The sequence below is a fragment of the Mus musculus genome, chromosome X, assembly GCF_000001635.26.
Source record: "Mus musculus strain C57BL/6J chromosome X, GRCm38.p6 C57BL/6J".
Taxonomy (NCBI): domain Eukaryota; kingdom Metazoa; phylum Chordata; class Mammalia; order Rodentia; family Muridae; genus Mus; species Mus musculus.
The window spans coordinates 150075727-150085895 of NC_000086.7; the positions used below are offsets into that span (position 1 = coordinate 150075727).

A 10169-nucleotide genomic window follows, 5' to 3' on the forward strand; every position below is an offset into this window, starting at 1 on the left:
ACTTAATCAAAAAGTAAAAATAAAGAGATTCTATGAAGTTAGGAGAGTAGGGTATGGGGGAGGGGCTTGGTCAAAGTTGGGGATTGGGCATGAATATGATCAAAATATATAAAAGATATAAAAGGCTCAGAGAATCACTAAAATGTTTTTTTAAAACATCATAAGCCATTTTTCTAGATTACTCAAGACTCTGTAACAACCTGTTTATCTTATTAGCTTACTTCTGTTCAGCAACTTGCCTGTCCAACCTCTATCTATTCTCTGAATCTTTTGCTGTTATAGGTTCTACCAACTATCTACCTCTCCACCAACTGAGTTCCAGGCAGAAGGACATGACTGTCAGTGCAACGATCTCCTACTGTAGGGATCTTACTTAGGATATTATCTCTCAGAAGAGACACTATGACCAATTCTTATAAAGGAAACATTTCATTCAAACTGGCTTACATTTCAGAGGTTTAGTACATTATCATCATAGCAGGAAGCATGGTAGCATGCAGGCAAATATGGTGCTCAGAAGGAGCTGAAAATTCTACATCTGGATCCACAGGTAGCAGAAAGAGACTGTCACACTGGGTCTGTCAAAAGCATCTGAGAAAGATTGAAGGCCCACCCAGCTGTGCCCCATTTTATCCAACAAGACTACACCTAGTCCAACAAAGCCACACCTTCTAATTGTGCCACTGCCTAAAGGCCTGTGGAGGCTATTTTCACTTGAACCACCATAATAGGCTAGTGAAAATTTGAATTCTAATTCTGTGTTTAAATAGCTTGAAAGATCCCACTTTCTTCTGAGAACACCTTCTAAGACTGCCACAATGACTTGTAGTTCCTGGAGGCATTATGAAAACTGTCTTGTCCTTAGAGACCAAAAAAAAAAAAAAAAAACAAAAACAAAAACAAAACTTAGTGAAATTGAAACTTAAGGGTTTTTTGGAAAGTTGTTTGGATGGTGTTTTGTTGGGGCAAACACATAAAGGAACATCTCATTAAAGTAGAAATGGGTGAAAGGTTAAGGAAGACTTGTGAAGGAACATTTTGCTGAAGCAGATACAGGAAAGAGGATGTTCTGCTAAAGTAAGCACGTGAAAGGACTCATGATGAAGGATTCCTGCTAACAACCTGTATGTATTGGTGTGCCTTACATTTCATAGGTGAGCTGCATTTGACAGGATTCCATAGAAACTAAAGTACCAAAAAACTTCTGGTGGTATGGTGCAGTTTCTTGCCACTTTCATGGACTCTGGCTCATTGGATGCACATACTGAGGCAAGAGCCACGCTAAGACAAGACATGTGCTGAAGCAAGACCCGTGCTGAGCCAAGGCATGTGAAGGACAACTGATGTTTGGAGGGTATAAAAAGGACTCCACAGAGTGACAGAGACAGAGCTTGGCTTGCTGGTATAGCTAGCTGTGCAATGCTTGTGGGTCTCGATTCTTCACTGATCTTGGCTTCCCTGAGAGAGGCACAGCCAAGAACTTCTCCTGGCATCCCTCTGTGTCCCTTCTGCTGACTTGAGCCAAGTCTGAGGCTGGGCTGTCTCTGCTTGGTCACATCACCACTGTAGCTAACCCAACTCTACCAGTCTGAACTGCTTTTGTATCCATGACATGTTTGTGATAGATCAAGCTGCAGCTGCCTCCTAACCTGCAAAATGAACTGCCTGATTTCCAGACAACATAAGTGGGAGTTGCTACAAAGACCCTTTCTAAACAGGTACACCTGCCTTGTATCCTTTCTTTTCCACTACCTCTGGTGGGTGGTGGGCTACAAGGGAAATTAAAGCATGTAGGAACCATAAAAAAAAAAAAATAAAATAACGATTGAAAAACTTAAAGTTACAACTAAAAGATAGCTCAAAAGTTCCACCAACATTTTTGTTTCTGGTTAAGGCTGGCACATAGAGGCTGAGGCTGCAGCTTGCATGATGGTGGGGGTAGAGTGTTTGCCTGGTATATGCTAGACTCTGGGGTAGCAGCAGTAGTTGGTCTGTAACCCAGCAAACTTCTGTTCTTGTTATTTTATGGATGCTTATTATGAAATTTTATTGCTGGATCTGCTCAGCCTTAAAGAGCTCGGCTCAGCTCTGGATCTAGCAAGTGGAGCCATAAACAACATAAACTCTGTTTCCTCCTTCTTTATATTTAATGGATTACAGGAGGCCTGATGTCTTTCCAGTGTTTTCTTTGTGATTTCATCCAGTGGCTGTCATGCAGACACAGAGTTCATTTCTTAGACTCTCTGTTTCTCATTCTCCCCGTTCCTTTTCTCTGTCTTCCCAAGATTTATTAATATCATGAACTTAGAACATTATAAAGTTTATAATTTTTCTTAAAAGAAACTTGGTTTTCTGAGATAATATCTTCACTATTTGAATTCACTGTTAGGATAAATTTTAGGCAAAGTAAGCAGCAACTTGTAACCATTCACCCTCTTTTACATTTTTCTTTCATTCCTTCTGGAAACTTCCTGTTAGTCACAGCAGTTCTGGGTTGTTTTTAGCTTAAGCTTTTCCAGCCAGTGTCCAGTTCTATTACTTAAAGTAAGTAAGATCATCTTTGATATCTGACCCTAAGTGAACCCAAAGGTTGTGTACAGTTACTGCTCTTTGTTCAAAGGGCTTTGTGTTTCCAGAAACTCACAGACTTCAACCAGTTTTAGCACAGGGTACATTTTTACAATGTGTTCTACCCTTTGATCATCCTCCTGTGTATGCTTGACAAACACAGAAGTAATATTGGTATCCCTGTGGACATTTCCCCCTTAAATTAATTGTAGGATTTCTCCCCGTTTAAAGGAATCTGATTCATTATTTGGTGAATTCTAGTGTGTTTGGCCCATTGGTGTAATAATAAATCAGAAATAGGAAGCTTGATTCCCCAGACAAAGAAAATATGATAGCTTGTTCATATGCCTGTGGAAAAACACCCAACATATTTCTCAATAAGCTATATTATATTAAAAGTGAGGATAATATTTTCCATGGGCCCCAGTTATATATATTAAAACAAACCACCTCGCTCTTGGGTTCATTGCATATTACTCAGGAGGGAAGTCAGAGGTACTATGGGATGATGAGTTGACCTATCAAGGTCATTACCCCTTTTCTGAAACCGTGTACGCTTGCATTCTAGAATGGTGGCCATTTTTGGTTTTCCCCTTTTAAAAACTGAATCTTGATTCTGAGAAATTTTCCCTCCCTGCATTCATCTGGTTTATTTCTCCATTTTCATGTTTTTCATTTTGCTTTTGTTTGAGACAAAGTCTCATGTAGTGCAGGCTAGACTCAGTCTGATAGGTATCTAAGTGTGGCCTTGACTGCCTGTCTGATATTGCCACATCCACCTCCCAAGGTCTGTGATTACAGTTTTTGGCCATAATACCATATTTCAGTTTCTCCATCTTTGAGCAAACTTGGAGTGTTGGTGTTCCTCAGGGTATAGCATATACACCTTAGCTTATTTCATCAATCCCTATATAATCAAGTGGAAATGACACTTCCATACATCACTATTCTGAACCCAACCCTTGACTGCTATGTATATCTCCTGATACCAATATCCAGGACAACAGAGTGGGTTCAAGATACGTAGCAGCATCCCTAAGTTCCTCATTATCCTTAGGTGATGTACATTCAGGCAAAGGTGCCATACTCTGGTCAGTGGATCAAACAAGGGAAGCAGAAACTCTCCTCAGTGTTGAAGATCTTTTACTGACATGAGTTTACCAGTAAATCTGTCTAATTCATCTGTCATACTTCCATCAAGTCCAGGTATTTATTTCTCTCCTCATCTATTGCTAGGACTCTGGAGCAAGGCAAGAAGCAGCACTGCCTCTAGACGATCCTTGCTCAGTCCCATAATCCAGTTGGAACTGAAGGATATTTGTCATTTTTTGCTCATGAAAACTATGCAGTGTTTTCTTATTGCTTTATAAGAAAAAAAGCCTACGTTGGTTGAAACTGAAAACATGACAGGATCTAGAGTCATCCAGGAGACACACCTCTGGGCATATATGTGAGAAAACTTCTAGAAATGTTTAGGTGAACAGAGAAAAGCCACCCCAAATGTGAGAGGCAGGATTCCATGGACTGGAGCCTTCTGCTGAATAAAAAGGAGAATGTGATCTGGGTTCCTGCCTTCATCACTGTTCCCTTAGGAGTTATGGATTCAATGTGACCAGCCACATCATATTGTCAATGTCATAAAAACATCTATCCCAGTTCTGAACCATTCAAATGCTGCAACTACTTGAGGTGTAATTTGCTATTATTCTGAATTATAATGTAAATATCTGTGTTTTCAGGTGATCATAGGTGATCATAGGTGACCCCTGTGAAAGAGTCCTTATACACACTGCCAAAAGGATCGCAACCCAGAGGTTGAGAACCACTGTTCTATACTCTCACACAATAAATCAAAGTAACTCTTCCTTTTCTGAGATATTTTTATTGACTTCTTTATCACAAACGTAAGGAAAGTGACTCACTTCAAGCTAAAACTGTTGTCTGTACCCCTTGGACTTCTATAATTCTAGCTCCGTTCCAGAACCTCCTCTATCAAGAAGGACTCTTTACCATCTCAGGTTCTCTGAGCATGCTACCAAACATCCTTCCATACTGTCTACCTCCACTAATAGTTTAATACTCAACTGATATAGTATATGCCTCTAAAATGCAGAAGACAGAGATCAGAGGATAAAAGGCTTACCTAGAATCTAGAATGTGTAAGGTCCTGGGTACCATCACCAGTGCACATCTGGTAGGGGTGAGACTCTATTATAGATATGAACGTAAACTATAAATGAGACTAACTAAACAAGGAAATTCTTTTGTCCATATAAGAGCAATTGTATGAAAAATAAGCCAAATATGTATTGAGGAATATATGCATATACATAAATGTGTGTAACAACAATTAATGAATAATAGAGGCCATGGATTTGAAGAAGAGCAAGTAGGCTTATAGGGAAAAATATAAAGGGAGAAAAGGGAAGGAAAAGCTGATGTAATCTTATTATAATCTCAAAAATAAATAAACAAGTTTAAAATCCCTATAAAAGGATATCTTCTTCCTACTAGGAATGCATACGTTATCAATAAAATATTTAAAAATAGGTTTTCAAATGTGTTTTCAATCTCAATCAAGTGGAAATGACACTTTCACACATCGTTATTTTGAACCTAATGCTTTTGCCTGCCATGTTTATCTCCTAGGTATCAATTTCATATAGCAATATGTCTTCTATGCAGATAATGTAATAATAAAATTATGCAGGGGCTGGAAAGATGGAACACGGGTTAATAAAACTTGTTGTTCATGAAGAAGATCCAGATTCAATTACCAGTATCCATATGGTTCACAATCATCTGTAACTCCAGTTCCAGGGGAATCCCCATTCCCTCTTCTTCATGGACAACAGGTACATACATAGTACACAAGCATACATTTGAGAAAAATTCATACATATAAAACAAACACTTTTAAAAAGAAAGAAAATGATTAGCAGTGGAGATTACCATGTAAGATGTGCCTATTGATGAACACCTGTAGTTTTAACACTTGTGAGGCGGAAAGTATGCAGCCAATGGCAGCCTTGGCTACATAGGGAGGTGGAAGCCAACCTGATACACTTGAGAACTTATCTGCAAAATCCAAGGGGGACTGGAGAGGAAAACAGAGAGATGAAGAGAGAGAGAGAGAGAGAGAGAGAGAGAGAGAGAGAGAGAGAGAGAGAGAGAGAGAAGGGTTTAAATTGAGTTGAATGTCTAGTGTCAAAATTATTTTTCTTTTTCTTATATTATTTACATTGTCACTGTGTTTTAAAAGGCTAATTGACTGTGACCTGTCTTGGAATGTGAGTGAGTGAGTGTGTGTGTGTGTGTGTGTGTGTGTGTGTGTGTGTGTGTGTGTGTTTCTTTTGCTTAACAATACAAAGAAAGAATGTTGCCTGTAGGGAACATTAAAACAATCCCTCAGCCAAGACCAAATTTATCCCTAGATTACTCAGAGTTTAAAATAAATAAATAAATAAGAGGGAAATTGATCTAGGCATGTAACCAGATCCTGTCCGAGGCCTGTCTCCCACTAGAACAGGTGTGCCTTCAATGGCCTTTTATTGCTCATTTTATCTTCCTCTTGTTCTATTGTCCCCTAGAGTCAACCATTGTGACCACTTTTTTGTCTCTATAGCAGCCAGATTCTATTCTCTTTAGTTTTAAAATGATCTCATTTTCCTAATGTCTTCATATCCCTGCTATTGACCGCTTTGCAGTGTATACTCTAGTGGCTAGTAGACTCAGGAGTTCTATTGAGTCTAGTTCCATACACAGGACACTATATGCACTGTTTTTATAAGGCTCCAGAGTTCTTACTTTTTAAAAGCCTTGTTGTCTAATTATTTGGAATGAATGATCCATGACCTCAAAGGAGAGGGGCTGCTTAAGGTTTCTCTAAGCCTGATATACACTCTTCCTAGAGATTCAGCCTTTAGTAATTTAAAACCTATTTGGTGGACTGCAGATAGGGCACAGTTGAAAAATATTTGCCTGGCATGCTCAAGGTCCTGATTTCCATCCTCAGCACTTAAAAGCAAAAACACACCCTATGTTGAACAACTACTATGTTCAAAATATTATAGTATTTGTTGGGTTGGGGTGACACATGCCTTTAAGCCAAGCACTCAGGACACAGATGCAGGTGGATCTCTGTAAGTTTGAAGCCAGCCTAGTATACAGAATGAGTTTCAGGGCAGCCAGGGAAACACAGAAAACCTTGTCTTGAAAGCTCAATATATATATCATGAAGACATGGAGATGATTAACATGCAGTGCCTGCCCTTTATATTTGACTCACTATGCAACAGAGGATAATTTTGATCTCTAATCATCCTATTCTACCTCACAACTGCTGAGAATACAAAAATACACCACCATATCCATGATGCAGGGCCAGGAAGGATACCAAGAGGGGAGCACTCTATCAACAGAGTACATCCCCAGCCTTTGTTCTGTCTCTTTTTGATTGACTTTTCATTTTTTTCAAGTTTTTCTTAAACTTGATCTATATCAAACCATATCTGATAGTACTACTTTTATAATTCTGCTTTTCCCACCTTACAAAATAGACATGTCAACTCATCTCAAAGTTTAATTGAGATTGCAGACCTCCTGGGCAGAAAACAAGGGATCATACGAAATCTGGTGCAGATATATTGAGAAAAATTTATTATGCTAATTATGCTGACTTTTGGTAAGTACAGATAGTTTCTATTGCATTGGATTTAATAAAATAATGATGGAACTAAATTTTCATTTGTTACCTCATATCATATAACTATAAGTTTTATGTTAGTTAATTATGTAATCATTGCTCTATAATTTAGGAAATTCTCACTGATATTGTTTAAAATGAATTCCTTTCATTCCCTTCTAGTATTTTATATGAACTGTATTACTTCACACTAAAGTTTACTAAAAATGCAGAGTATGATTTCATTTGAACAATACATGACATGCAGATATATGAGTTCATTTTGTCAATAAAATTCCCTTTTCTCGTTTAAAAATATGTTCCCAAAAGATACTGTCTTTTTAGTAAGAATAAGGTTTTGTAACAGAATCATTGTAGTTGAAATAATTGTATTATGATGGCTACAATGAAAACAGTCAGGTGATAGCCTCAGGGCATAACAGTAATAGGAAATAAACATTTTCACAACATAAGTTTTTACATGCTATTATGGCAAAGACTAGGAGGCAATAAAAAGACTTTCAAAAGTGAGAATATGGGGGGGGGGGAAATGGCCACGCTGCAGGAGAGTGAAGTCAAAGTGGATGTTGAGTTGAAATTAAGCAAAAATGAGCTGAAGAGGCATCTGAAAGCTGAGAAGAAACTGGAAGAGAAAGGCCAAGTAGAAAGAGCTCAATGAGAAACAGCTAAACAAGACTACTGCTGCTGCCACCACCAACCCCACTGCTGACATTGGTTTGGATGCCGAGGAGGAGACTCTGGACCCAAATCAATATTACAGGATCCAAAGTCCAGCAGCTGAAGGTCAGTGTGGAGGACTCATACCCACTCAAGTACCATGTGGACATCTCATTCACTCAGTTCACTCAAGAATACAGCCACCTGCAGCCTGGGGATCACCTGACTAACATCATAAGTGGCAGGTCACATCCAAGAGAGTGTCTAGGGGAAAATTGATCTTCTATGACCTTCAAGGAGAGGAGGTCAAGTTACAAGTCATGGCCAACTCCAGGAATTATAAATCAGAGGAAGAATGTGTGCACCTCAATAAAAACTGCATCAGGGAGATATAATTAGAGTTGAGGGTAATCCAGGGAAAACCAAGAAGGGCAAGTTGAGCACCATCCCCCAGGAGATCACACTTCTGTCCCTCTGCTTGCACATGTGCCTCAGCTTCATTTTGGCCTTCAAAGACAAGGAAATAAGGTCTCTTCAGAGATATTTGGGCTTGATACTGAAGGAGTTTGTGAGATAGAAATTTGTCATCTTTTCTAAAGATCATCACAGATATAAGAAGTTTCTTAGATGAGCTGGGATCCCTGAAATTTGGAACTCCCATGATGAACATCATCCCTGGGAGAGCTTCAGCCGAGCCTTTCATCACCTATCACAATGAGCAGGAAAATGAACTTATGTATGAGAATTGCTCCAGAACTCTACCATAAGATGCTGGCTGTTGGTGCCATTGACAGGGTTTATGAAATTGGGCACCAGTTCTGGAGTGAAGGGATTGATTTGACTCACATTCTGAATTCACCACCTGTGAGTTCTACATGGTCTATGCAGACAATAATGACCTTATGGAAATCACAGAGAAGATGCTGTCAGGGATAGTAGAAAGCATTACCAGCAGTTACAAGATCACCTGCCACCCAGACAGACCAGAAGTGAAAGCCTGTGAAACTTACTTCACTCCACCCTTCAGAAGAGTCTGCATGGTAGAAGTGTTTGAGAAAGCCCTAGGTATGAAGCTGCCAGAAACCAGTCTTTTTGAAATGGAAGAAACTTGAAACATTCTTGATATTTCTGTTGCAAAAGCTGTTGAATGCCCCCCACCTAGGACCACAGCCAAGCTCCTTGATAAGCTTGTTGGAACATTCCTCGAAGTGACATGCATCAGTCCTACATTCTTCTGTGATCACCCACAGATTATGAGTCCTTAGGCCAAATGGCACCACTCCAAAGAGGATTTAACTGAGCATTTTGAGCTGTTTGTCCTGAGAAGGATGTATGTGATGCCTACACTAAGCTGAATGATCCCATATGGCAGCAATAACAGTTTGAAGAGCAATCCAAGACCCAGTCTGCTGGTGATGATGATTCCATGTTCATAGATGAAAACTTCTGTGCTGCCCTGGAATATGGGTTGCCCCCAACGGCTGGCTGGGGCATGGGTATGGATCAACTCAACCTGTTTCTCACAGATTCCATCAAAATCAAGGGAGTACTTCTGTTTCCTACCATGAAGCCTAAAGACAAGAAGAAAACTGCAACAGCCACTGATACCCCAGAAAGCACAGAGGCCAGCCCCTCTGTCTAGAAGATACATGCAACTATGGCATCTGAATCTCAGAAGATCTGGTCTGAGGGAGTGATTCCTGAGTGGAACCATCCATCTGGCCCCTGCAGTCCAACCACCACAAGAGAGAAGACCAAAGTGTGGATACTCTGATCCTTCTTAGAAGGGGGGTCAAAATACCCATGGAAGGTGTTACAGAGACAAAGTATGAACCAGAGACTGAAGAAATGACCATCCAGAGACTGCCCCACCTGGGGATCCATACTGTAAACAACCACAAAACCCAGACACTATTGCAGATGCCAAGAGCTTGCTGACAGGAGCCTGATATAGCTGTCTTCTGAGAGGCTCTGCCAGTGTCTGACTAATACAAAAGTGGATGCTCATAGTCATCCATTAGACTGAGCACAGGATCCCCAATGAAGGAGCTAGAGAAAATACCCAAGGAGACGAAGGGGTATTCAGCCCCCTAGGAGAAACAACAATATGAACTAACCAGCAACCCCAGAGCTCCCAGGGACTAAACCACCAATCAAAGAAAATACACGGAGGGACTTGAGTCTCTAGCTGCAAATGTAGAAGAGTGTGGCCTAGTCGGTCATCAATGGGAAGAGAGGC

General features: G+C 40.0%; 1 pseudogene; it reads left to right on the plus strand.

The window, feature by feature from the left end:
- On the plus strand, window positions 7796-9689 carry Gm8402 (predicted gene 8402; annotated as a pseudogene).